At 47.8% G+C, this 24,394-nt stretch overlaps 1 protein-coding gene across 1 annotated transcript in view; it reads left to right on the top strand.

Annotated features, from left to right (window-relative positions):
• The first annotated feature begins 2,062 nt into the window (after positions 1-2,062).
• LOC135392896 (uncharacterized) overlaps positions 2,063-24,394 on the top strand; it is an 84,573-nt gene continuing 62,241 nt past the window's right edge. Inside the window, exons 1-3 of the mRNA XM_064623560.1 lie at positions 2,063-2,099; positions 2,402-2,431; positions 7,837-7,920. The gene's annotated coding sequence lies outside the window, so the exon portion shown is untranslated. The remainder of the gene's footprint in view (positions 2,100-2,401; positions 2,432-7,836; positions 7,921-24,394) is intronic.

Raw genomic sequence — 24,394 nt, 5'->3', positions numbered from 1 at the left:
TTCGTAAATGAACATTATTTTCTACACCTTTCCAGAAGGTCCATCCTCTACATTGGGGACCGACCCACTCGACTGGTGAGTAACAGACTTGCAATATATAATTTCGATATTCACATCGCCCCTGACGGCGGCATGTCGAACGCCGTATCCCCCACCCTCACATATCGGTAGAATAAGGGTGGTGGGTCGTTCGGCTTGGCATAGGTCGACCAGCGTACGTAGGTGAATGTCGGTGAATTTCATGGTTTCATGGATAGACACTTCTGCTCATGTTGCAACAGAAAGCAGTGCGTCTTTCGCTCGAATAAATTTCTGTATAAACGCCGCAACAAGTACGTTTCGTAAATGAACATTATTTTCTACACCTTTCCAGAAGGTCCATCCTCTACATTGGGGACCGACCCACTCGACTGGTGAGTAACAGACTTGCAATATATAATTTCGATATTCACATCGCCCCTGACGGCGGCATGTCGAACGCCGTATCCCCCACCCTCACATATCGGTAGAATAAGGGTGGTGGGTCGTTCGGCTTGGCATAGGTCGACCAGCGTACGTAGGTGAATGTCGGTGAATTTCATGGTTTCATGGAAAGACACTTCTGCTCATGTTGCAACAGAAAGCAGTGCGTCTTTCGCTCGAATAAATTTCTGTATAAACGCCGCAACAAGTACGTTTCGTAAATGAACATTATTTTCTACACCTTTCCAGAAGGTCCATCCTCTACATTGGGGACCGACCCACTCGACTGGTGAGTAACAGACTTGCAATATATAATTTCGATATTCACATCGCCCCTGACGGCGGCATGTCGAACGCCGTATCCCCCACCCTCACATATCGGTAGAATAAGGGTGGTGGGTCGTTCGGCTTGGCATAGGTCGACCAGCGTACGTAGGTGAATGTCGGTGAATTTCATGGTTTCATGGAAAGACACTTCTGCTCATGTTGCAACAGAAAGCAGTGCGTCTTTCGCTCGAATAAATTTCTGTATAAACGCCGCAACAAGTACGTTTCGTAAATGAACATTATTTTCTACACCTTTCCAGAAGGTCCATCCTCTACATTGGGGACCGACCCACTCGACTGGTGAGTAACAGACTTGCAATATATAATTTCGATATTCACATCGCCCCTGACGGCGGCATGTCGAACGCCGTATCCCCCACCCTCACATATCGGTAGAATAAGGGTGGTGGGTCGTTCGGCTTGGCATAGGTCGACCAGCGTACGTAGGTGAATGTCGGTGAATTTCATGGTTTCATGGAAAGACACTTCTGCTCATGTTGCAACAGAAAGCAGTGCGTCTTTCGCTCGAATAAATTTCTGTATAAACGCCGCAACAAGTACGTTTCGTAAATGAACATTATTTTCTACACCTTTCCAGAAGGTCCATCCTCTACATTGGGGACCGACCCACTCGACTGGTGAGTAACAGACTTGCAATATATAATTTCGATATTCACATCGCCCCTGACGGCGGCATGTCGAACGCCGTATCCCCCACCCTCACATATCGGTAGAATAAGGGTGGTGGGTCGTTCGGCTTGGCATAGGTCGACCAGCGTACGTAGGTGAATGTCGGTGAATTTCATGGTTTCATGGAAAGACACTTCTGCTCATGTTGCAACAGAAAGCAGTGCGTCTTTCGCTCGAATAAATTTCTGTATAAACGCCGCAACAAGTACGTTTCGTAAATGAACATTATTTTCTACACCTTTCCAGATGGTCCATCCTCTACATTGGGGACCCACTCGACTGGTGAGTAACAGACTTGCAATATATAATTTCGATATTCACATCGCCCCTGACGGCGGCATGTCGAACGCCGTATCCCCACCCCACCCTCACATATCGGTAGAATAAGGGTGGTGGGTCGTTCGGCTTGGCATAGGTCGACCAGCGTACGTAGGTGAATGTCGGTGAATTTCATGGTTTCATGGAAAGACACTTCTGCTCATGTTGCAACAGAAAGCAGTGCGTCTTTCGCTCGAATAAATTTCTGTATAAACGCCGCAACAAGTACGTTTCGTAAATGAACATTATTTTCTACACCTTTCCAGATGGTCCATCCTCTACATTGGGGACCCACTCGACTGGTGAGTAACAGACTTGCAATATATAATTTCGATATTCACATCGCCCCTGACGGCGGCATGTCGAACGCCGTATCCCCACCCCACCCTCACATATCGGTAGAATAAGGGTGGTGGGTCGTTCGGCTTGGCATAGGTCGACCAGCGTACCTAGGTGAATGTCGGTGAATTTCATGGTTTCATGGAAAGACACTTCTGCTCATGTTGCAACAGAAAGCAGTGCGTCTTTCGCTCGAATAAATTTCTGTATAAACGCCGCAACAAGTACGTTTCATAATTGAACATTATTTTCTACACCTTTCCAGGAAGCCCTTTTGTCGAGGTCTCCTCTTCTGGTGAGTCCCTTATAAAAATGATTTTCTAGTTTGTATACAGGTATTAACCAGGATGCATCCAGCCTATTCAGTCCCAATCTAGCAGATAGAAAGTGGATTAAAACTAGATACAGGATTTATTGAGCGCACTGTATACATTTTCTATGCAGGAATTCCTAACCACTTTGTAACCAGCACTGTTTCTGTACAAGAACACTCTATACAGATTTTATACAGAAATCCTATTCCTATTCCTATTCAGTATTTATTCAGCCGCAGTATTTTGTGAACCCCATCACAATGTACGCACATGCAGTACTAAAAAAAGAATTTACTACAAGGAATCTTACTCAATTTCTTTTTTAATGGGCCATGCCATTGACCATTCTTTCACAAGCGCCTTACATTGACAGAGACTTCAAAATCGTTTTTATCACTGTTGATGTGCCACGGGTTGAGGTTGTGTATCTACGCACCAGAGTCTCGTGTGTTGTTGGTCGTACAGTTGGTCGTACTGTAATCCCAAAATTGCATCTTGTGTTCCGTTGCTGGGCTCAGCATTTGTAAAATACACGTACGCGAGGACAAAGAATTGGGACAATTTCGCGGCTATCTGTCCACAACGACAAGCAAAAATATTCTATTCTTCCAGCTTGCCCCGATAAGTGTTCTCCTGCCTCGAGCAGAACAACTTTTCTTCACGTTCTAAAGAGAAAGCTCTAAACATCTGATACAACGTATCGTGCACAAGAGTGAAGAGCTTGAAATGACCATGGTCATTTCTGTCTCCTAAACTGTGCGATTTCACTAACTGTACTTCACTTAAACTGTACAATTCAGCACAAGAGGAAAACTGCCGTGCACGGCAGTTTGCAATTGTTAAGTTTGCAAGACATGCAGGACATATAAATCTTTTTCAAGAAAGTAAATTACCTCACGGAATAAATGATGGCTGATTACTTTCTTAAATGCTACGTTAACTCTCCTTTAGTTTGAAATTTCCTGTGGTGCACAGAATGTGGTGCATGACCATGATAAAGTCAATACAACCATATACAGGGTGTCCCAGAAAACGTGCCATCGAATTATATATAAAAAAAAAACTACACCACCTATAGCCTCATGCAGTAAACGGCATTTGTTCTTACTGGGTTTTTGCCACCTCCTGATGTAAATGTCGTGTAAGTTTAATTATATAAATTTTTGCGAGCTTAAGTCAGAAATTTGTAAAGGTCACTTTTTCACCCCAAATGTGAAGCGCGTGTCTAATGTACCCAAATTAACGATAAGTGATAATTCAGGAGCTATGCCGTCGGAAAAAATACTGAACATTATGCTCTACGGAGCTCCCACAGGATAGCGCACGATAAATTTTTCAGCACAATCTTTGTCAGTCCGACGAATCCCTTATGAAAATGATTTTCTAGTTTCTATACAGGACCTAGTAGAGAGAATCATCTATCGTGTCTAGTACGTGTCAATCTTGTGCATAGGAAACAGATAGAAGCTGTATAGGGTTTTTAACTGGTAAACTCTGTACAGTCTCTATAGAGCTAATACTAGCTGCCCCGAAATATCTTATTTACGGACATGTGTTACTTTTTTTTTTTTTTGCTGTACATTTGAAGAACACACTAATACATGTGATATGTCCATGTATGATCATGGATACAAATGCTAATAGCAATATTGTGACTTATCACTTCAGGCAACGTGAACATTTACCGTTTAGTACTTTTTAATGTTGCACTTGACGAACTGCTGCTTCTACACTGTCAGAGGAAAAGGTATAAAAAGCGTATGTATCAAAAAGGTAAACCAGGGAGGAATTACCATTTTTGTACCTATTTCAACTGTCTATACCATCGTTTAAACCAAGTGCAACTCACTGATAGCAGTAGCTAATCGTATCGTACGTAGCTAATCGTACGGGGCTGGCTCCATATGCATGCGCAAAGTGCAGCACCACATTAATTTGGTGTGGAGATTGTGCTGGGTTAGTGGGTTAGTAATTTGAGTAATAAACACAGTCCTTAATGCATTAATATATTAACCAGTTAGAGGAAATATTTTTTGTGACTGTTATTCGCTACCGAAATAACAATCTATGCGTGCTCTCCTCACCCGTGTGGTTGCATCTCGAGCTAAGACGGCTCCACATGTGGCCTAGCCATTCCATTGGATGGGGTAACTTCGCCAATAATCCTGGCGGTTACCGTGGTACAGGGAGCTTCCCGATGAAAACTTCGCTCGCATGTTTTCTGTGGTGGATAGTCCAGTCCTCCTCAGGTAACCGAGGATGCGGCTGTAGAGTATGTACCACTACGCCAATCTACAACGTTGCAAGCTCATTGGCCTAGACTGTGCGCGCGCTCCGATTGGTCGACAATGTTTTGAAATCGCATTTTCTACGCGCGCATGTGCGTGCAGCGTCCCGGCGGGCGTTTCAGCGGTTTCAGCATAGTTTCGAAATAGCTCGCATCGGCCGGCACGGCGTTTGTCGTCTCGTGTTCCATGTTTTGTCAATCGGCAGAACAGTTCTTGATTCTACGCGTGTTGTGCTGTTCCTGGACACGACTATTATCCCACGTACGGTCTATCAACTCCGGAACTGGAATGCTTCGTGGGTTGGAGAGTGAAGAACGCGTTCGGGCGCCGTTGGATTTTGAGGGCTGATAACAAAGACAGGATGACGATTACGTGCCACACAAGTGCCTTCCGCTCTGAAAGCAACGAAAGAAGATGCTCATCATAAAATTGGCCGGAACGGCGTCCTCTTGTGTTCCGTGTTTCAGTGATGTCAATCGGCAGAACAGTTTGTAGAAGTGTTCGCTGGTTTATTCATGCGTCGATGTGTTTAACGTGTGTTGTGCTGTTCCTGGACACGACTATTATCCCACGAACATTCTATCAACTCCGAAACTGGAATGCTTCATGAGTTGGAGCGGTTGGAGAGTGAGGAACACGCTCGGGCCGTGTGGGATTTCGAGGGCTGTTCGTTTTGCTTCAAGTTCGAACTTAGTTACAGTGCGTCAACAACACAGTGGACTTTGTATTCACAGTGCATCCATGTATCAGATCTTTGAATCAGTGGTTTGTGTCAAATAAATATTTCTTTTAGCCAAGAGAAGCTTCAGTTATTTTGAATATCGGGTAACGGCGTAGGCATGAAATCCGGTAGAAGTCGATGGTAGCCAGAACCGGCCGAAAGCCCAGCCAAAGTTAAGGCTCCTGATTGGCCGACTGGCATTGCATAATTTCTACAACGTTGCACTCTCATTGGTCGTGTGCCCAGTGTTGTGTGAATTATCTCAAACTATGGGCTCTATGGGGAGCTGTTGGAGCCTGTATGTACCACTGCGCCAATCTACAACGTTGCAAGCTCATTGGCCCAGACTGCGTGCGCGCTCCGATTGGTCGACAACGTTTTGAAATCGCATTTTGTACGCGCGCATGTGTGTGCAGCGTCCCGGCGGCCGTTTCAGCAGTTTCAGCAGTTTCAGCATAGTTTCGAAATAGCTCCCATCGGTCGGCACGGCGTCCGTCCTCTTGTGTTCCGTGTGTCGGTGATGTCAATCGGCGGAACAGTTTGTGATTCTACGCGTGTTGTGCTGTTCCTGACACGACTATTATCCCACGTACAGTCTATGAACTACGGAACTGGAATGCTTCGTGGGCTGGTGCGGTTGGGGCGTGAAGAACGCGTTCGGGCGCCGTCAGATTTTGAGGCCTGACAACAAAGACAGGATTACGATTACGTGCCACACAAGCGCCTTTTCCGCTCTGCAAACAACGAAAGAAGATGCTCATCATAAAATCGGCCGGCAAGGCTCCTCTTGTGTTTCGTGTTTCGGTGATGTCAATGGGCAGAACAGTTTGTAGAAGTGTTCGCTGGTTTATTCATGCGTCGATGTGATTCAACGTGTGTTGTGCTCTTCCTGGACACGACTATTATCCCACGAACAGTCTATCAACTCCGGAACTGGAATGCTTCGTGAGTTGGAGTGTGAAGAACAAGCGCGGGCCCCGTCGGATTTCGAGAGCTGTGTTCGTTTTGCTACAAGTTCGAACTTAGTTACAGTGCGTCAGCAACGCAGCGAACTTTGTATTCACAATGCATCCATGTATCAGATCTTTGAATCAGTGCTTTGTGTCAAATAAATATTTCTTTTCGCCAAAAGAAGCTTCAGTTATTTTGAATGTCGGGTAACGGCGGTAGGCGTGAAATCCGGTAGAAGTCGATGGTAGCCAGAACCGGTCGAAAGGTCAGCCAAAGTTAAGGCTCCTGATTGGCCGACTGGCATTGCATAATTTCTACAACGTTGCACTCTCATTGGTCGTGTGCCCAGTGTTGTGTGAATTATCTCAAACTATGGGCTCTATGGGGAGCTGTTGGAGCCTGGATAGTCTTCTTGGAGTACCCTCCCTCCCTCTCCCTCCCCTGGGTGCACCGAGCCGCCACTTCAGAGCAGGCTGACCGCACCTTCCCCCTACATCACTCCCCCATTCCATTGCATGGGGTAACCTCGCCAATAATCCTGGCGGTTACCGTGGTACAGGGAGCTTCCCGATGAAGACTTCTGAGGTTCGCTCGCATGTTTTCTGTGGTGGATAGTCTTCTTGGAGTACCCTCCCTCCATCTTTCTCCCTCCCCTGGGTGCACCGAGCCGCCACTTCAGAGCAGGCTGACCGCACCTTCCCCCTACATCACTCCCCCATTCCATTGGATGGGGTAACTTCGCCAATAATCCTGGCGGTTACCGTGGTACAGGGAGCTTCCCGATGAAGACTTCTCAGGTTCGCTCGCATGTTTTCTGTGGTGGATAGTCTTCTTGGACTACCCTAATCCCAGAGCAAGAGGGTTAGCACACTCCTACCTCCCATGGGTGCACCGAGCCGCCACTTTAGAGCAGGCTGACCGCACCTTCCCCCTACATCACCCCCCCCCCCCACATTCCATTGCGTGTTCTACCAGTATTTGTTCCTCTGCAAACACGGTACGTTGTGCGTGTGCAAGTGTTTCCCTCTTGCTTTTGTTTATTTTATGTATTTCTTCTTTTTTTCCCCTTTTTTTGTGGTTTGGAGTGGGATGGCACGCAGTGGGTGGGATGTGGCGGTAAAGTTGCTGTGCCACTGTGCTGTGGCATGATACACTGTGCGTGGCTTATACCCTGCAGAATCTATACCTAGCTGCAACATTGCATATCAATGCAGGTTACAATACGCATTTTGACTTTTGCCCTTCGGCCGTGTTGAGACTCTTTATCGGCCGTAATGGACGTAACGTGAATGAACGTGTTCCAATCGCGGAAAGACTAGATAACGCTTATGCTATTGTGGCAACAGGAAGCAGTGCATCTTTAGCTCTGCTATTCTTAAGTTAGTAAATAGACCCAGTTTTGTGAAGAGATATTTACCCCTTCCAGAGACCGAGCCAACAACCCTGAGTGTGACTTCAGCATCCACAACCACGCCGCCGTCCTCCACGGCCGCCACCACTGCAAGGACCGGTGAGTATGCTGAACGTCGCACACCCCTCCCCCAAGCACGTTAAGTGGACTAAAATGAGGGTACTGGGTCGTTCGGCACACTAAGCACCCGAGACTGGTCTTCCGCCGAGCGTCAGGCGGAAGACCAGTAGAAGTCTGATAAGTCGGGTCGGGTGTAGGGTGCCCCCGGAATAATCGTCCCCGGAAGAAGCGTCTCCAGAAGAAAAGTATCAAGAAAAGTAGCTCTTGTAGTAGGTTTTGCTATAGCATAGCGGGCTTGCCCATCTGTGGGTAGCCCTCCTCACCCGCATGCTGAACTGTCAAAAACAAGCCTAACCTAACCTCTGAAAACTAGCCTAGGTTCCCATCGGGGATGTTCTCCCCTAGAAGTTGATGGTAGCCATGTCAACTGAAAGGCGAGATAAGCAGAGAGGCCCCTAATTGGCCGGCTGGAATGCATAACGTTGCATTGTTAGTGGCCCTATCAAATACAGTCGCATTGTGCCCTGTGCTGTGTGAACTACGCATTCTATGGAGAACTGTTATGGGGTCTATGTATATTTTCCCTGTATTAGATATCAGGTCTTAGACGTAGTGAATCGTGAACAACCGTATCAAACTTTTGAAAGCAGATCATTGGGCACACAAGGTTCCAGTAATAGGTTCTCTACACTATGTTCATCGATCTTTGGTGGTGACTAAAGGTTTTACTACGGACTTGAAACGCAAACCTTGGATTCCGGGCGACCCTACTCAAGAGAGGTCGACTGAGAATTTGGCAGAAAGCGTCCGGGGGGCGCTGTATGTTGTGTGTGCTGCTGTCGTGGGATGTCATGGGGGTGGGTTTGCATTGCAATACCAGCTTTTTTTTTCTTCCTTACTTGTGTTTGCTATTTATGCTGTGCTCTCGTATTTTAAGAGCAAACTCAGTGATACACTTCTAGCAACGGGGTTGTGTGCAGATCGCCCTCACTGATCCGATGAAGCCCAAATCAGTAACCCAAGATGAGTAAAGGGATTGGGAATAGGGGTAAGGGATTATATAGAGAAACAAAAATCCACGCGCCTTGCTGCTGTAAAGGTAGCGGTTACAGGTGCTCTCTGCTATTGCTCTGCAATGTTAGTAGTAGGTCTGAGATCAGCAGAACCAGAGATACTGGTACCCATCGGTATCCCCCTCCGCTCCAGACAGAAATATTTGGAGCAAGATACTCAGTGCTAAGGAGGAGCGTGCGCCAAGACCGCCCACGTGTTTTGCCGCCGCGTGTAGCGCACAAAAGGGCTTTCCTTCACACATTCGAGCATACATCAATATGCAAAGCATATAGCCACCAGCCTAAATGTTATTGCCCGCCCATCTTATACCCTCTCCTGTGAAGTGAAAATATTTTATTAACCTAAAGTACCTGCAATCAGCATAGAGAGGTGTAAAGTTGAGGTGAAATAAAGAGTAGTGGAGGAAAAGAGGAATAATTTTGGGGTGTTCACGTAGGTTGAAAAAAGTTGGAAATAAAAAAGGACGTTGTTTTCGAAAAAAAAAAAAAAAACGGGGTTGAGATCTTTAATTAAGCGAGTAAATCAGGAGAGGGTGATGGGATGTACCAACATTAAAAAAGGTTTATAAATTGTAGAGTGGGTGCGGTTTATTGCGTACCTCAGAAATGTGGGCGCGAATATATAAGGCAGACCTCACAATGTATCAACACCAGATTGAAAGAGCATCATTATTCTGTGAATACAGGGGATAGGGTACGCTGGTGGACCATCTGAGGGTTTGTCAGGGTTGTTTTGCAAAATTTGAAGAAACAAAGATGATCTATAAAGGAAGGAAGATGGGCGCGTTATTGTTCCGTGAAGCTATGGAGATAAGGAAATATGGTTTGAAATGTCTCGCCGTCAGTCAGGCCGGGTTCAGGGGTTTCTTGATGGTGACAAAGACCTTTCAGCTATTGATAGGAAGGAACAGCAAGGCCTTGTTAGAACACGGTATCAGGCAGTCCAGTTTGAGGAGGGACAACCTTGAGAAGGCGGAGCTGAACCCGAGAAGATCAGGTTTAAGCGGGTTTGAAAGATAATAATGTTCTTGGTTTGCCAGTCACTGCAATGTGTCTGTGTCTGTCTTTTTAGCTCCCCGGCACTGGGGTTTTCCAGAAAACCGCCCCGTCCAATTTTAACCCTTTCTCAAATTTGTGGCCCCATCAACAGGGATAGGTTTATCATTGGATCTAAGCATGTTGCACTCCGCCGCAGGCAACTCAATATCTAGCTCATTTGCTCACGCTTGCTGTACCTGTGTAATGCTATTTTGTGCCCGAAGTAACATGGCAGTAACTCGTTCTACTGAGTAACTGCGAGTTACATTTCAGGCTCGTATAGAATTCTTTTTGACTGGTAACTTCTAAATCTATGGAGACAATCATACAGTGTCCCAAACAGTCACCTCCTTCCAGTTTCAGCAAAGGAGGGCACAGAATGACTGTTTTAGAACAGTGCACTCTTAAAAATGAACTTCCCCGCATAGCACGCTCTGCGCCAGCCATTGCCACGAATGATATCGTTATCTGCCCTGATTTGTTGAAAACGGGAGGCGTACGCCTTTTCTGTGACAATTATAAACAGCATAAGTGTCACAAAAAAGGCGTACGCCTCCCGTTTTCAACAAATCAGGGCAGATAACGATATCATTCGAGATGATGGTTGGCTAGGAGCGTGCTATCCGGTGAAGTTCATTTTTAAGAGTGTGTTTAGAACAGTTTAGCACAGAAAATCTGTGCAGAAAGAGTGACTGCCGGCTGTGTCATGAACACTGTTCTCTCCGATCCCGCGATTTCCGCTTCTGTCCGCTTCCACATAAATTCTTCCAAATGCTTCCAATTCCATCCAAATGCTCTGAGGATGCGGTGGAGCACAGGGCCTGTGGTTTCGACTTGGTTCCTTATGGTTGTGTGTGTGTGTGTGTGGCACTGCACACAAAGGGCCTTCTACCTTCCCAGAACATAATATTCGAGTATTATCTATATGATCTTTGTTCCGCAGATATATATATCGGCGGAACAAGTACATATCGGTACTTGCTCGTTATGTCGTCTTCAGTTACACGAAATGCCCAATCATTCTAAATCCAATCCTTATGATCCAATCCTTCCCTTTCACACTCCTGAATTAACGGCACCAGAAATAAATGGGGCAGAATGCGCATCCTGAGGGCAAGGGGCCCTCTCACCGCTCATTGCCACAGTTGCTTCGTGGTACACACGTTAAAGGGACTATGAATTTTTTTTCTCGTTTTCATCAGAAAGAAAACCTTTTTCCGAGTCTAGAACGAAAATTTTACCTTCATCATGCGAGGAGCATTCTCGGGAGTCGGGAGCGAATTTAAACGGAGCGGCGAAGGGAGGACAGCTGGCGCCGCGCCGTGGCGGGCTGCCGAGCGGAGACACAGCGAGCAACTTGACGGGACCACGGCCGGCTCGGCAACACGTCATCGTGACGTGTTGCTGAGCCGATGGATCCCGCGTCCCGCCAGGAGCATGCGCCATAGGATCCCGCGTATGCGTTCATCCGGAGTGGAAATCTCCATGACGCGCGATAGTCGTATTATCCTGTGGTTTTTGTCGACATGTCAAGACGATGTTTGATAGTTGGTTGCCCTAATTTACGTCGATACTCGCCTGGTATCCAATGTCTCATGCTTCCCAGTGGCGAGACGGACAGCTTTTGATGCCACGAAGCAATCTGACCGCTGGAGTGGAAAGACTATGGGGTGCCATCGACTGCTCGTGTTTGTAGCGGACATTTGCGTGATCGAATTTACGAAGTGTACGCTGAATCTCTTCAACGTACTGGATAACGAACTCAGTGTCGTCTGAATGAAGGTGTAGCACCATCACAATACCTGTCCACACCGGGGAAAGAATATCCACCTAAACGGCGCAAAGGTGTGAGTATTTTTCGTTATTGGGGCTAACAAAGGTCGCTCAGTCCGTGTGGTTCAAATGCTATCATATAGATTTCAGGATTGCGTAAATGGGTTAATTCTCAGCTGCGTGATTCTGACACTTGCCGCCGCGGCACAGAGAGTAAAAAAAAAGAAAGAAAATAGAAGTTACCGAATCTAGTCCCTAAACTCAGGTGGTGCACTGTTGATATGTACACTTCGTTTAGCATGATCTTAGAAACCCTACTTCAACGGAATATTTATGTAATATGTTGAACATACGTATCCATTCTTTTCTCTACAGGTGAGTTCCTCAGCGGAGCCTGAAACGCCTTAGGTGAGACAGCATGATCATTGTAAACCACTATTCATAGCAGACAAATGCTGTGCACCTGATTCCTCTTTCATGCAGTGTCTTGCCTACCATTCGGGCTCTGTATATTGTTCAAGTTTTCTTTATCGTTTTTGTTATGTGATTTACAGTTTGTTTTATCATGTCCACAAATATGATATTGAGGGGGACATTTTCTTGTTTACACACATTCACAGGAACTGGAGTTGTATACTGTGTTATTTTCTTCTCTCAAATCAGGGCAGCCCATGTGTATGGCAGCTGAAGTCTTTCACCAGGGTAACATGCCAGGACAACTCCAGCAAGTGCTCTGCAGGTCACCTCTAAATAAAAGGAAGCTACCTTTGATGCACTATGTCCTCGTGAGATTTTGTTCCTACGACAACTCTGCGCTTTGTTTCACATTATCAAAAAATAACCCTACCAACCATTACCATACCAGTGGTGTACTGCTGTGTTCACCCAGTTCAACTTGCTCTGGGGATTCTGCAAGGCCGTGCAGCTAGTTCAGCCCTTATTTGCTGGTAACACTGGTGCCAATTTCAGTTGTTAGATGAGCAGTGTGACAGTGTAAAATAGAACATATCCTGTTCTATTAAAAAGATGTAGATGTTAGGATGTAGATGTTATTCGAGCTAGACGCCAACATTTCAGCTGTTTGAGCCTGATGGCCTGGTCCTTCACGCACATACAAGTGTGCCCACACCCTCAGAGGAGCCTGCACACCTGAGGCAAATGAAACAGATCTTTCACAAAGAAAGCAGATTTCTGCCAGAAGACCAACAAGCAGTTTATTTGAAATAGTACCAATTACTTGTCGGATTTTTAATTGCAAAACATAGGGCATTCTACGTGACTACAGGGTTTTTGGCTTCTTTCCAGTTACCTCAACTAACACAATAATATAAGATGGCAATGAAGCAGGCGAACTGGTGTCGTGTCATTGTGTCCCCCAGTCTTAGGGTTATGAATGTATTACACAGCATTGGAAACTTGAACAATAAATTCGTTAAATACGATGTGCAGAGTACTCACGCACAATACCCTGCAGCTGAGTTTCTGCAGACATTGTGGTTGGCAATGCTAAATGTTCAGATTTACGACGTGCTCAACATTGAATACAGAATACGTGACGTGCTCATAAATTCTTGCGTGAAACATTCTTAGGCAAACAACAAGTCCTTCGATGGAAGGAAATACGGCCATCTGTAGAACAATAAATGCAGAGTAAATCAAAATCGCCTGAAGGCGCGAAGCTGCTTTGAATAATAACAGTTATGGTGACGAAGAACACGAGTTGAAACAAAGTAAAACAAAACATTAGACCACCCACTCTTTTACGATAATTTGTGCAAACAAATCTAGCGACAAATGGGGCATCTTCCAAATATCACAGTCGCACTTCACAACGCACTTCCCTTGTTGTCAGATTGCCAACACGTAAACATGACTGCAACTGACGTAAACTGCAACGCCAAGCAACCACCAGACACTTTCCATTGGTGACGGCGATACAACCAATACAGCTTGCGGTGAATCGCTAGAGGTCCACGTAAATCGTCAGCAAAACTCTCAAAGCCACGGAGGTACTTGAGTTCCTTGTTGTGAGCGGCCGCAGAGCAGAGGACGAATACATTCGATGAAAAAGTTCAGCTCACATGTCATACTTGCCAACTCAACTGTAGCAAACGATGCACACGCAAAATGCTGTTCATTATAGCGTGCTATCCGAACGCCTCCAACCAAGAAAACGTAGTGCCAGGCTCCAACAGCTCCCCATAGGCCCCATAGAGATAATTCACACAACACTGGGCACACGACCAATGACAGTGCAACGTTGTAGAAATTATGCAATGCCCGCCGGCCAATCAGGAGCCTTAACTTTGGCTGACCTTTCGACCGGTTCTGGCTACCATCGACTTCTACCGGGTTTCACGCCTACCGCCGTTACCCGATATTCAAAATAACTGAAGCTTCTTTTGGCTAAAAGAAATTTGGAAAAAAAGAAACACAAAGCACTCATTCAAAGATCTGGTACATGGGTGCACTGTGAATACAAAGTCCACTGCGTTGCTGACGCACTGTAACTAAGTTCGAACTTGAAGCAAAACGAACACAGCTCTCGAAATCAGACAGGGCTCACGCTTGTTGTTCACTCTCCAACCGCTCCAACTCACGAAGCATTCGAGTTCCGGAGTTGATAGACTGTTCGTGGGATAATAGTCGTGTCCAGGAACAGCACAACACACGTTGAATCACATCGACGCATGAATAAACCAGCGAACACTTCTACAAACTGTTCTGCCGATTGACATCACCGAAACACGGAACACAAGAGGACGCCTTGCCGGCCGGTTTTATGATAAGCATCTTCTTTCATTGTTTCCAGAGCAGAAAAGACGTTTGTGTGGCACGTAATCGTAGTCCTGTCTTTGTTGTCAGGCCTCAAAATCCGACGGCGCCCGAACGCGTTCTTCACGCTCCAACCGCACCAGCCTACGAAGCATTACAGTTCCGTAGTTGATAGACTATACGTGGGATAATAGACGTGTCCAGGAACAGCACAACACGCGTAGAATCACAAACTGTTCTGCCGATTGACATTACCGGAACACAAGAGGACAGACGCCGTGCCGACTGATGCGAGCTATTTCGAAACTATTCTGAAACTGCTGAAACGGCCGCCGGGACGCTGCACACACATGCGGGCGTACAATATGCGATTTCAAAACGTTGTCGACCAATCGGAGCGCGCACACAGTCAGGGCCAATGAGCTTGCAACGTTGTAGATTGGCGCAGTGGTACGGTGGTACATACTCTACAGCCGCATCCTCGGTTACCTGAGGAGGACTGGTAATGCTCCAACTGCTCCAACTACTACCCTTCTACCCTCAGACGCGACCAGAGACCTCGTGACCACCTGTGTGCGACTGGACGGCGCCAGCCACAGCGCGCTCGCAGCATTACTTGCCATTGCGCAACACCGGTGACGTAACGGGGAACAGTGCGGTCCGTACAGTTGCACCAAAGACTGGAGAATGGAGCGATTTCGTCCGGAAAAATTTGTAGCATATTAGTTTCTCGGCGGGAAGAACAGTTTCCAGCGAAAAAAAAAGTATGGGGGTTCGGGAAATTTCATAGTCCCTTTAAGTTTGACCTAGCCTTTGAAATACGGCTTTACGGCAACGTAGGATTTCATTCTGATGCTTTGTTGGAAATCACTAACTCCCAGAAGTGAATTATTTCTTCAGCAGGGCGTCAAAAGTTTGCCGACGAATAGCTCAGGTAAGGCCAAAGGGTGACCCGCATGGCACGAAAAACTGGCCGAAAACTGGCCGAACCGAAATCGGGACGGAACTTTTTTCTGTGCATCACCACATGCTACCGAAATGCACTCCGAATTTCGGCCGAAGACTTCTGGCCCTGGGGAACATCGCCTTTCAACCATCCGGGATAATCCCTGTATTCATAGGAGTAGAAGTCGCACACACACGGCAACAGTCAACCCCATTGCTACGTCATCGTTGCTATGGTTCTCCTTCCGGCTGGATAGCCATTGATTGCTTCTACTTTTTCGGTTGGCGTCACTTCCCATTTCGGAGGAGAAATCTGGCTTGGCCAGATCGGGCCGAATTCGGCACGGAATTCTGTTCTCCGAAAAAAGTTCGGTCCCGAATTCGGTTCGGAAAGAATTCGGACGCTTTTCGGGCTATGCGGTTCACGCTTAAGGCCAGACAACCTCGCTCAAACAAAGGGAGCATCGACACGAGCGCCGCCATCCCGCGGTACAGGCAGCCGTGCTCCGACACGTACGCACGCAGACTAGGGCCGCGTTTGAACGCGCTAATGGCCAGTGTACACCTTTTGAAGCGCAATTTTTTTACGTAAGATGAAAGGTCTAACATCGGGCCATGCCCTGGCAAAATATAAAAGAAGGGGCGTTTTTGAGAAACGGACGAAATACACATTTGCCTGTTTCAGCAGATACCTGTAGGGAGTATACGCACGATATATGTACCAGATGAAAGAGCATTCAAAGCTGAGTGAAGTGATACCAAATAGGGTAGTCAGGAATATCAGAAATCACGCGTCGAAGTTGGAACAAAACCGCACGAGAGAGCATGGTCGCCATTTTTTATATCACAGAGCGTTGCTCCTGCGCGCCAAAATTTGTGCTCCGACTGCTGGCCAGTAGGCATACTAAAGCGTAAATAAATTTCACTGCAGTATCTTTTAATACTCGGGAGGTATAGCGTGCACACACGGCAACACTGAAACACTCTAATTCAGGACCGGATTTTCTGGATTTTTTTTGCGCGGAAACTATTCCGTAGCAATGATTCATTTTACCGCTGTTGGTCATCATGTACGATGAACTCCTAAATCCAATCTAATGAAAATCCAAGTGGTCGATGGGGCGTCCCTGCCCCAACTGACGTGAAACCGGCTAGATATCGTTTTTCTAGTTCCACGGCCAGGTGGACATCCTCTCAAGGAGATTAGGGGATAAGGGATTTCGGGCAAAAGCGATATAGCAGATTGAGGAACTAGCCACAAACCATTTCATGTTGAACACACGCACACCGAAAAACGCGCACGCGTTAAAATGTTGCCGAAACAACGGCGTCCGGGAAGCGTATTTTCAAAACATATCGCGCACAGCCGGCGAGGCTCCTCCTCACCCTCTGCTGCGCCGGGATCACAAGGCGCATGCGCCTGTTCGCACAGCGATTCATGTGTTTGAGGCCGCTTCAATCATTGCCGCACAAGACAGCAGCAGTGGCACGGCCGAGTGCATCCGAAAGATGAGAACACCTCTTCCTTTGTGGCATCGAAGCTATCGAATAGCTCGCGAATGAATAATCAAGTTACACGCTGATGCTGTAGCAACACGTGAATGGTGCACATGTGGTGTAACACAGACCAAATCATTTCTGCAACGTTGCAGGTGACTTAACTCTTTGGCACACTTTGCACCATTCGAGCTGCATATATGCTGTCTCATGGTTTGCTATTTTGAACACATAATAAAGGGTCTATTCGAACGTTCCTGCAATGCACTTCTTTGTAGTCGTAGTACAAGTTACAAAACAAATCAAGAGTGGACTCAACAAAACCACTCTTGCTGTCATATATGACACAGCTAATTGCGTGATATGTAATAAACGCCAGCGGCAAAACACGTTATAATGGTTGTCCATATGTACAGGCAGTGCAGTCAACCCATTTGCGAACCGTGAGCATTATATTATTGTTATCGAGGAATTCACGTTTGGAATAATTGCAAGAGTAGACATGCAGTAAAATAACACGAGATGCCCCTTAAGATGTGATGACATGCATTTAATTTAGTCAGTTGCCGTCCTTATATATATGTATATATATATAAGGGAAAAGAAAATTAGCAAGAGCTCTTTGGCTGCACGTATAGCATATGTTTGTAAGTCAAACGTCGCCATGCCAGTACTGGACAGCTGTTTCGGCCTTGTTGGGCCATCATCAGCAGTACGCAGGCAGGCAACGTTTGAGCGGATGGCGTCAGAAGGTCACGTGGCACGTGATGCCTCCCGTCAGGGTGTCCTAAGACACCTCTGAAAGCCCAGTGCAAAGCCAGTAAAGTGTATAAGGGAAAAGAAAATTAGCAAGAGCTCTTTGGCTGCACGTATAGCATATGTTTGTAAGTCAAACGTCGCCATGCCAGTACTGGACAGCTGTTTCGGCCTTGTTGGGCCATCATCAGCAGTACGCAGGCAGGCAACGTTTGAGCGGATGGCGTCAGAAGGTCACGTGGCACGTGATGCCTCCCGTCAGGGTGTCCTAAGACACCTCTGAAAGCCCAGTGCAAAGCCAGTAAAGTGTATAAGGGAAAAGAAAATTAGCAAGAGCTCTTTGGCTGCACGTATAGCATATGTTTGTAAGTCAAACGTCGCCATGCCAGTACTGGACAGCTGTTTCGGCCTTGTTGGGCCATCATCAGCAGTACGCAGGCAGGCAACGTTTGAGCGGATGGCGTCAGAAGGTCACGTGGCACGTGATGCCTCCCGTCAGGGTGTCCTAAGACACCTCTGAAAGCCCAGTGCAAAGCCAGTAAAGTGTATAAGGGAAAAGAAAATTAGCAAGAGCTCTTTGGCTGCACGTATAGCATATGTTTGTAAGTCAAACGTCGCCATGCCAGTACTGGACAGCTGTTTCGGCCTTGTTGGGCCATCATCAGCAGTACGCAGGCAGGCAACGTTTGAGCGGATGGCGTCAGAAGGTCACGTGGCACGTGATGCCTCCCGTCAGGGTGTCCTAAGACACCTCTGAAAGCCCAGTGCAAAGCCAGTAAAGTGTATAAGGGAAAAGAAAATTAGCAAGAGCTCTTTGGCTGCACGTATAGCATATGTTTGTAAGTCAAACGTCGCCATGCCAGTACTGGACAGCTGTTTCGGCCTTGTTGGGCCATCATCAGCAGTACGCAGGCAGGCAACGTTTGAGCGGATGGCGTCAGAAGGTCACGTGGCACGTGATGCCTCCCGTCAGGGTGTCCTAAGACACCTCTGAAAGCCCAGTGCAAAGCCAGTAAAGTGTATAAGGGAAAAGAAAATTAGCAAGAGCTCTTTGGCTGCACGTATAGCATATGTTTGTAAGTCAAACGTCGCCATGCCAGTACTGGACAGCTGTTTCGGCCTTGTTGGGCCATCATCAGCAGTACGCAGGCAGGCAACGTTTGAGCGGATGGCGTCAGAAGGTCACGTGGCACGTGATGCCTCCCGTCAGGGTGTCCTAAGACACCTCTGAAAGCCCAGTGCAAAGCCAGTAAAGTGTATAAGGGAAAAGAAAATTAGCAAGAGCTCTTTGGCTGCACGTATAGCATATGTTTGTAAGTCAAACGTCGCCATGCCAGTACTGGACAGCTGTTTCGGCCTTGTTGGGCCATCATCAGCAGTACGCAGGCAGGCAACGTTTGAGCGGATGGCGTCAGAAGGTCACGTGGCACGTGATGCCTCCCGTCAGGGTGTCCTAAGACACCTCTGAAAGCCCAGTGCAAAGCCAGTAAAGTGTATAAGGGAAAAGAAAATTAGCAAGAGCTCTTTGGCTGCACGTATAGCATATGTTTGTAAGTCAAACGTCGCCATGCCAGTACTGGACAGCTGTTTCGGCCTTGTTGGGCCATCATCAGCAGTACGCAGGCAGGCAACGTTTGAGCGGATGGCGTCAGAAGGTCACGTGGCACGTGATGCCTCCCGTCAGGGTGTCCTAAGACACCTCTGAAAGCCCAGTGCAAAGCCAGTAAAGTGTATAAGGGAAAAGAAAATTAGCAAGAGCTCTTTGGCTGCACGTATAGCATATGTTTGTAAGTCAAACGTCGCCATGCCAGTACTGGACAGCTGTTTCGGCCTTGTTGGGCCATCATCAGCAGTACGCAGGCAGGCAACGTTTGAGCGGATGGCGTCAGAAGGTCACGTGGCACGTGATGCCTCCCGTCAGGGTGTCCTAAGACACCTCTGAAAGCCCAGTGCAAAGCCAGTAAAGTGTATAAGGGAAAAGAAAATTAGCAAGAGCTCTTTGGCTGCACGTATAGCATATGTTTGTAAGTCAAACGTCGCCATGCCAGTACTGGACAGCTGTTTCGGCCTTGTTGGGCCATCATCAGCAGTACGCAGGCAGGCAACGTTTGAGCGGATGGCGTCAGAAGGTCACGTGGCACGTGATGCCTCCCGTCAGGGTGTCCTAAGACACCTCTGAAAGCCCAGTGCAAAGCCAGTAAAGTGTATAAGAGAAAAGAAAATTAGCAAGAGCTCTTTGGCTGCACGTATAGCATATGTTTGTAAGTCAAACGTCGCCATGCCAGTACTGGACAGCTGTTTCGGCCTTGTTGGGCCATCATCAGCAGTACGCAGGCAGGCAACGTTTGAGCGGATGGCGTCAGAAGGTCACGTGGCACGTGATGCCTCCCGTCAGGGTGTCCTAAGACACCTCTGAAAGCCCAGTGCAAAGCCAGTAAAGTGTATAAGGGAAAAGAAAATTAGCAAGAGCTCTTTGGCTGCACGTATAGCATATGTTTGTAAGTCAAACGTCGCCATGCCAGTACTGGACAGCTGTTTCGGCCTTGTTGGGCCATCATCAGCAGTACGCAGGCAGGCAACGTTTGAGCGGATGGCGTCAGAAGGTCACGTGGCACGTGATGCCTCCCGTCAGGGTGTCCTAAGACACCTCTGAAAGCCCAGTGCAAAGCCAGTAAAGTGTATAAGGGAAAAGAAAATTAGCAAGAGCTCTTTGGCTGCACGTATAGCATATGTTTGTAAGTCAAACGTCGCCATGCCAGTACTGGACAGCTGTTTCGGCCTTGTTGGGCCATCATCAGCAGTACGCAGGCAGGCAACGTTTGAGCGGATGGCGTCAGAAGGTCACGTGGCACGTGATGCCTCCCGTCAGGGTGTCCTAAGACACCTCTGAAAGCCCAGTGCAAAGCCAGTAAAGTGTATAAGGGAAAAGAAAATTAGCAAGAGCTCTTTGGCTGCACGTATAGCATATGTTTGTAAGTCAAACGTCGCCATGCCAGTACTGGACAGCTGTTTCGGCCTTGTTGGGCCATCATCAGCAGTACGCAGGCAGGCAACGTTTGAGCGGATGGCGTCAGAAGGTCACGTGGCACGTGATGCCTCCCGTCAGGGTGTCCTAAGACACCTCTGAAAGCCCAGTGCAAAGCCAGTAAAGTGTATAAGGGAAAAGAAAATTAGCAAGAGCTCTTTGGCTGCACGTATAGCATATGTTTGTAAGTCAAACGTCGCCATGCCAGTACTGGACAGCTGTTTCGGCCTTGTTGGGCCATCATCAGCAGTACGCAGGCAGGCAACGTTTGAGCGGATGGCGTCAGAAGGTCACGTGGCACGTGATGCCTCCCGTCAGGGTGTCCTAAGACACCTCTGAAAGCCCAGTGCAAAGCCAGTAAAGTGTATAAGGGAAAAGAAAATTAGCAAGAGCTCTTTGGCTGCACGTATAGCATATGTTTGTAAGTCAAACGTCGCCATGCCAGTACTGGACAGCTGTTTCGGCCTTGTTGGGCCATCATCAGCAGTACGCAGGCAGGCAACGTTTGAGCGGATGGCGTCAGAAGGTCACGTGGCACGTGATGCCTCCCGTCAGGGTGTCCTAAGACACCTCTGAAAGCCCAGTGCAAAGCCAGTAAAGTGTATAAGGGAAAAGAAAATTAGCAAGAGCTCTTTGGCTGCACGTATAGCATATGTTTGTAAGTCAAACGTCGCCATGCCAGTACTGGACAGCTGTTTCGGCCTTGTTGGGCCATCATCAGCAGTACGCAGGCAGGCAACGTTTGAGCGGATGGCGTCAGAAGGTCACGTGGCACGTGATGCCTCCCGTCAGGGTGTCCTAAGACACCTCTGAAAGCCCAGTGCAAAGCCAGTAAAGTGTATAAGGGAAAAGAAAATTAGCAAGAGCTCTTTGGCTGCACGTATAGCATATGTTTGTAAGTCAAACGTCGCCATGCCAGTACTGGACAGCTGTTTCGGCCTTGTTGGGCCATCATCAGCAGTACGCAGGCAGGCAACGTTTGAGCGGATGGCGTCAGAAGGTCACGTGGCACGTGATGCCTCCCGTCAGGGTGTCCTAAGACACCTCTGAAAGCCCAGTGCAAAGCCAGTAAAGTGTATAAGGGAAAAGAAAATTAGCAAGAGCTCTTTGGCTGCACGTATAGCATATGTTTGTAAGTCAAACGTCGCCATGCCAGTACTGGACAGCTGTTTCGGCCTTGTTGGGCCATCATCAGCAGTACGCAGGCAGGCAACGTTTGAGCGGATGGCGTCAGAAGGTCACGTGGCACGTGATGCCTCCCGTCAGGGTGTCCTAAGACACCTCTGAAAGCCCAGTGCAAAGCCAGTAAAGTGTATAAGGGAAAAGAAAATTAGCAAGAGCTCTTTGGCTGCACGTATAGCATATGTTTGTAAGTCAAACGTCGCCATGCCAGTACTGGACAGCTGTTTCGGCCTTGTTGGGCCATCATCAGCAGTACGCAGGCAGGCAACGTTTGAGCGGATGGCGTCAGAAGGTCACGTGGCACGTGATGCCTCCCGTCAGGGTGTCCTAAGACACCTCTGAAAGCCCAGTGCAAAGCCAGTAAAGTGTATAAGGGAAAAGAAAATTAGCAAGAGCTCTTTGGCTGCACGTATAGCATATGTTTGTAAGTCAAACGTCGCCATGCCAGTACTGGACAGCTGTTTCGGCCTTGTTGGGCCATCATCAGCAGTACGCAGGCAGGCAACGTTTGAGCGGATGGCGTCAGAAGGTCACGTGGCACGTGATGCCTCCCGTCAGGGTGTCCTAAGACACCTCTGAAAGCCCAGTGCAAAGCCAGTAAAGTGTATAAGGGAAAAGAAAATTAGCAAGAGCTCTTTGGCTGCACGTATAGCATATGTTTGTAAGTCAAACGTCGCCATGCCAGTACTGGACAGCTGTTTCGGCCTTGTTGGGCCATCATCAGCAGTACGCAGGCAGGCAACGTTTGAGCGGATGGCGTCAGAAGGTCACGTGGCACGTGATGCCTCCCGTCAGGGTGTCCTAAGACACCTCTGAAAGCCCAGTGCAAAGCCAGTAAAGTGTATAAGGGAAAAGAAAATTAGCAAGAGCTCTTTGGCTGCACGTATAGCATATGTTTGTAAGTCAAACGTCGCCATGCCAGTACTGGACAGCTGTTTCGGCCTTGTTGGGCCATCATCAGCAGTACGCAGGCAGGCAACGTTTGAGCGGATGGCGTCAGAAGGTCACGTGGCACGTGATGCCTCCCGTCAGAGTGTCCTAAGACACCTCTGAAAGCCCAGTGCAAAGCCAGTAAAGTGTATAAGGGAAAAGAAAATTAGCAAGAGCTCTTTGGCTGCACGTATAGCATATGTTTGTAAGTCAAACGTCGCCATGCCAGTACTGGACAGCTGTTTCGGCCTTGTTGGGCCATCATCAGCAGTACGCAGGCAGGCAACGTTTGTGCTTTGCACTGGGCTTTCAGAGGTGTCTTAGGACACCCTGACGGGAGGCATCACGTGCCACGTGGCCTTCTGACGCCATCCGCTCAAACGTTGCCTGCCTGCGTACTGCTGATGATGGCCCAACAAGGCCGAAACAGCTGTCCAGTACTGGCATGGCGACGTTTGACTTACAAACATATGCTATACGTGCAGCCAAAGAGCTCTTGCTAATTTTCTTTTCCCTTATACACTTTACTGGCTTTGCACTGGGCTTTCAGAGGTGTCTTAGGACACCCTGACGGGAGGCATCACGTGCCACGTGACCTTCTGACGCCATCCGCTCAAACGTTGCCTGCCTGCGTACTGCTGATGATGGCCCAACAAGGCCGAAACAGCTGAACAATACTGGCATGGCGACGTTTGACTTACAAACATATGCTATACGTGCAGCCAAAGAGCTCTTGCTAATTTTCTTTTCCCATATACACTTTACTGGCTTTGCACTGGGCTTTCAGAGGTGTCTTAGGACACCCTGACGGGAGGCATCACGTGCCACGTGACCTTCTGACGCCATCCGCTCAAACGTTGCCTGCCTGCGTACTGCTGATGATGGCCCAACAAGGCCGAAACAGCTGTCAGTACTGGCATGGCGACGTTTGACTTACAAACATATGCTATACGTGCAGCCAAAGAGCTCTTGCTAATTTTCTTTTCCCTTATACACTTTACTGGCTTTGCACTGGGCTTTCAGAGGTGTCTTAGGACACCCTGACGGGAGGCATCACGTGCCACGTGACCTTCTGACGCCATCCGCTCAAACGTTGCCTGCCTGCGTACTGCTGATGATGGCCCAACAAGGCCGAAACAGCTGTCCAGTACTGGCATGGCGACGTTTGACTTACAAACATATGCTATACGTGCAGCCAAAGAGCTCTTGCTAATTTTCTTTTCCCTTATACACTTTACTGGCTTTGCACTGGGCTTTCAGAGGTGTCTTAGGACACCCTGACGGGAGGCATCACGTGCCACGTGACCTTCTGACGCCATCCGCTCAAACGTTGCCTGCCTGCGTACTGCTGATGATGGCCCAACAAGGCCGAAACAGCTGTCCAGTACTGGCATGGCGACGTTTGACTTACAAACATATGCTATACGTGCAGCCAAAGAGCTCTTGCTAATTTTCTTTTCCCTTATACACTTTACTGGCTTTGCACTGGGCTTTCAGAGGTGTCTTAGGACACCCTGAC

The sequence above is a fragment of the Ornithodoros turicata genome, chromosome 4, assembly GCF_037126465.1.
Source record: "Ornithodoros turicata isolate Travis chromosome 4, ASM3712646v1, whole genome shotgun sequence".
NCBI lineage: Eukaryota > Metazoa > Arthropoda > Arachnida > Ixodida > Argasidae > Ornithodoros > Ornithodoros turicata.
The sequence above is the reverse complement of the archived record's forward strand: the minus strand, read 5'-3'. Positions and strand labels throughout refer to the sequence as shown.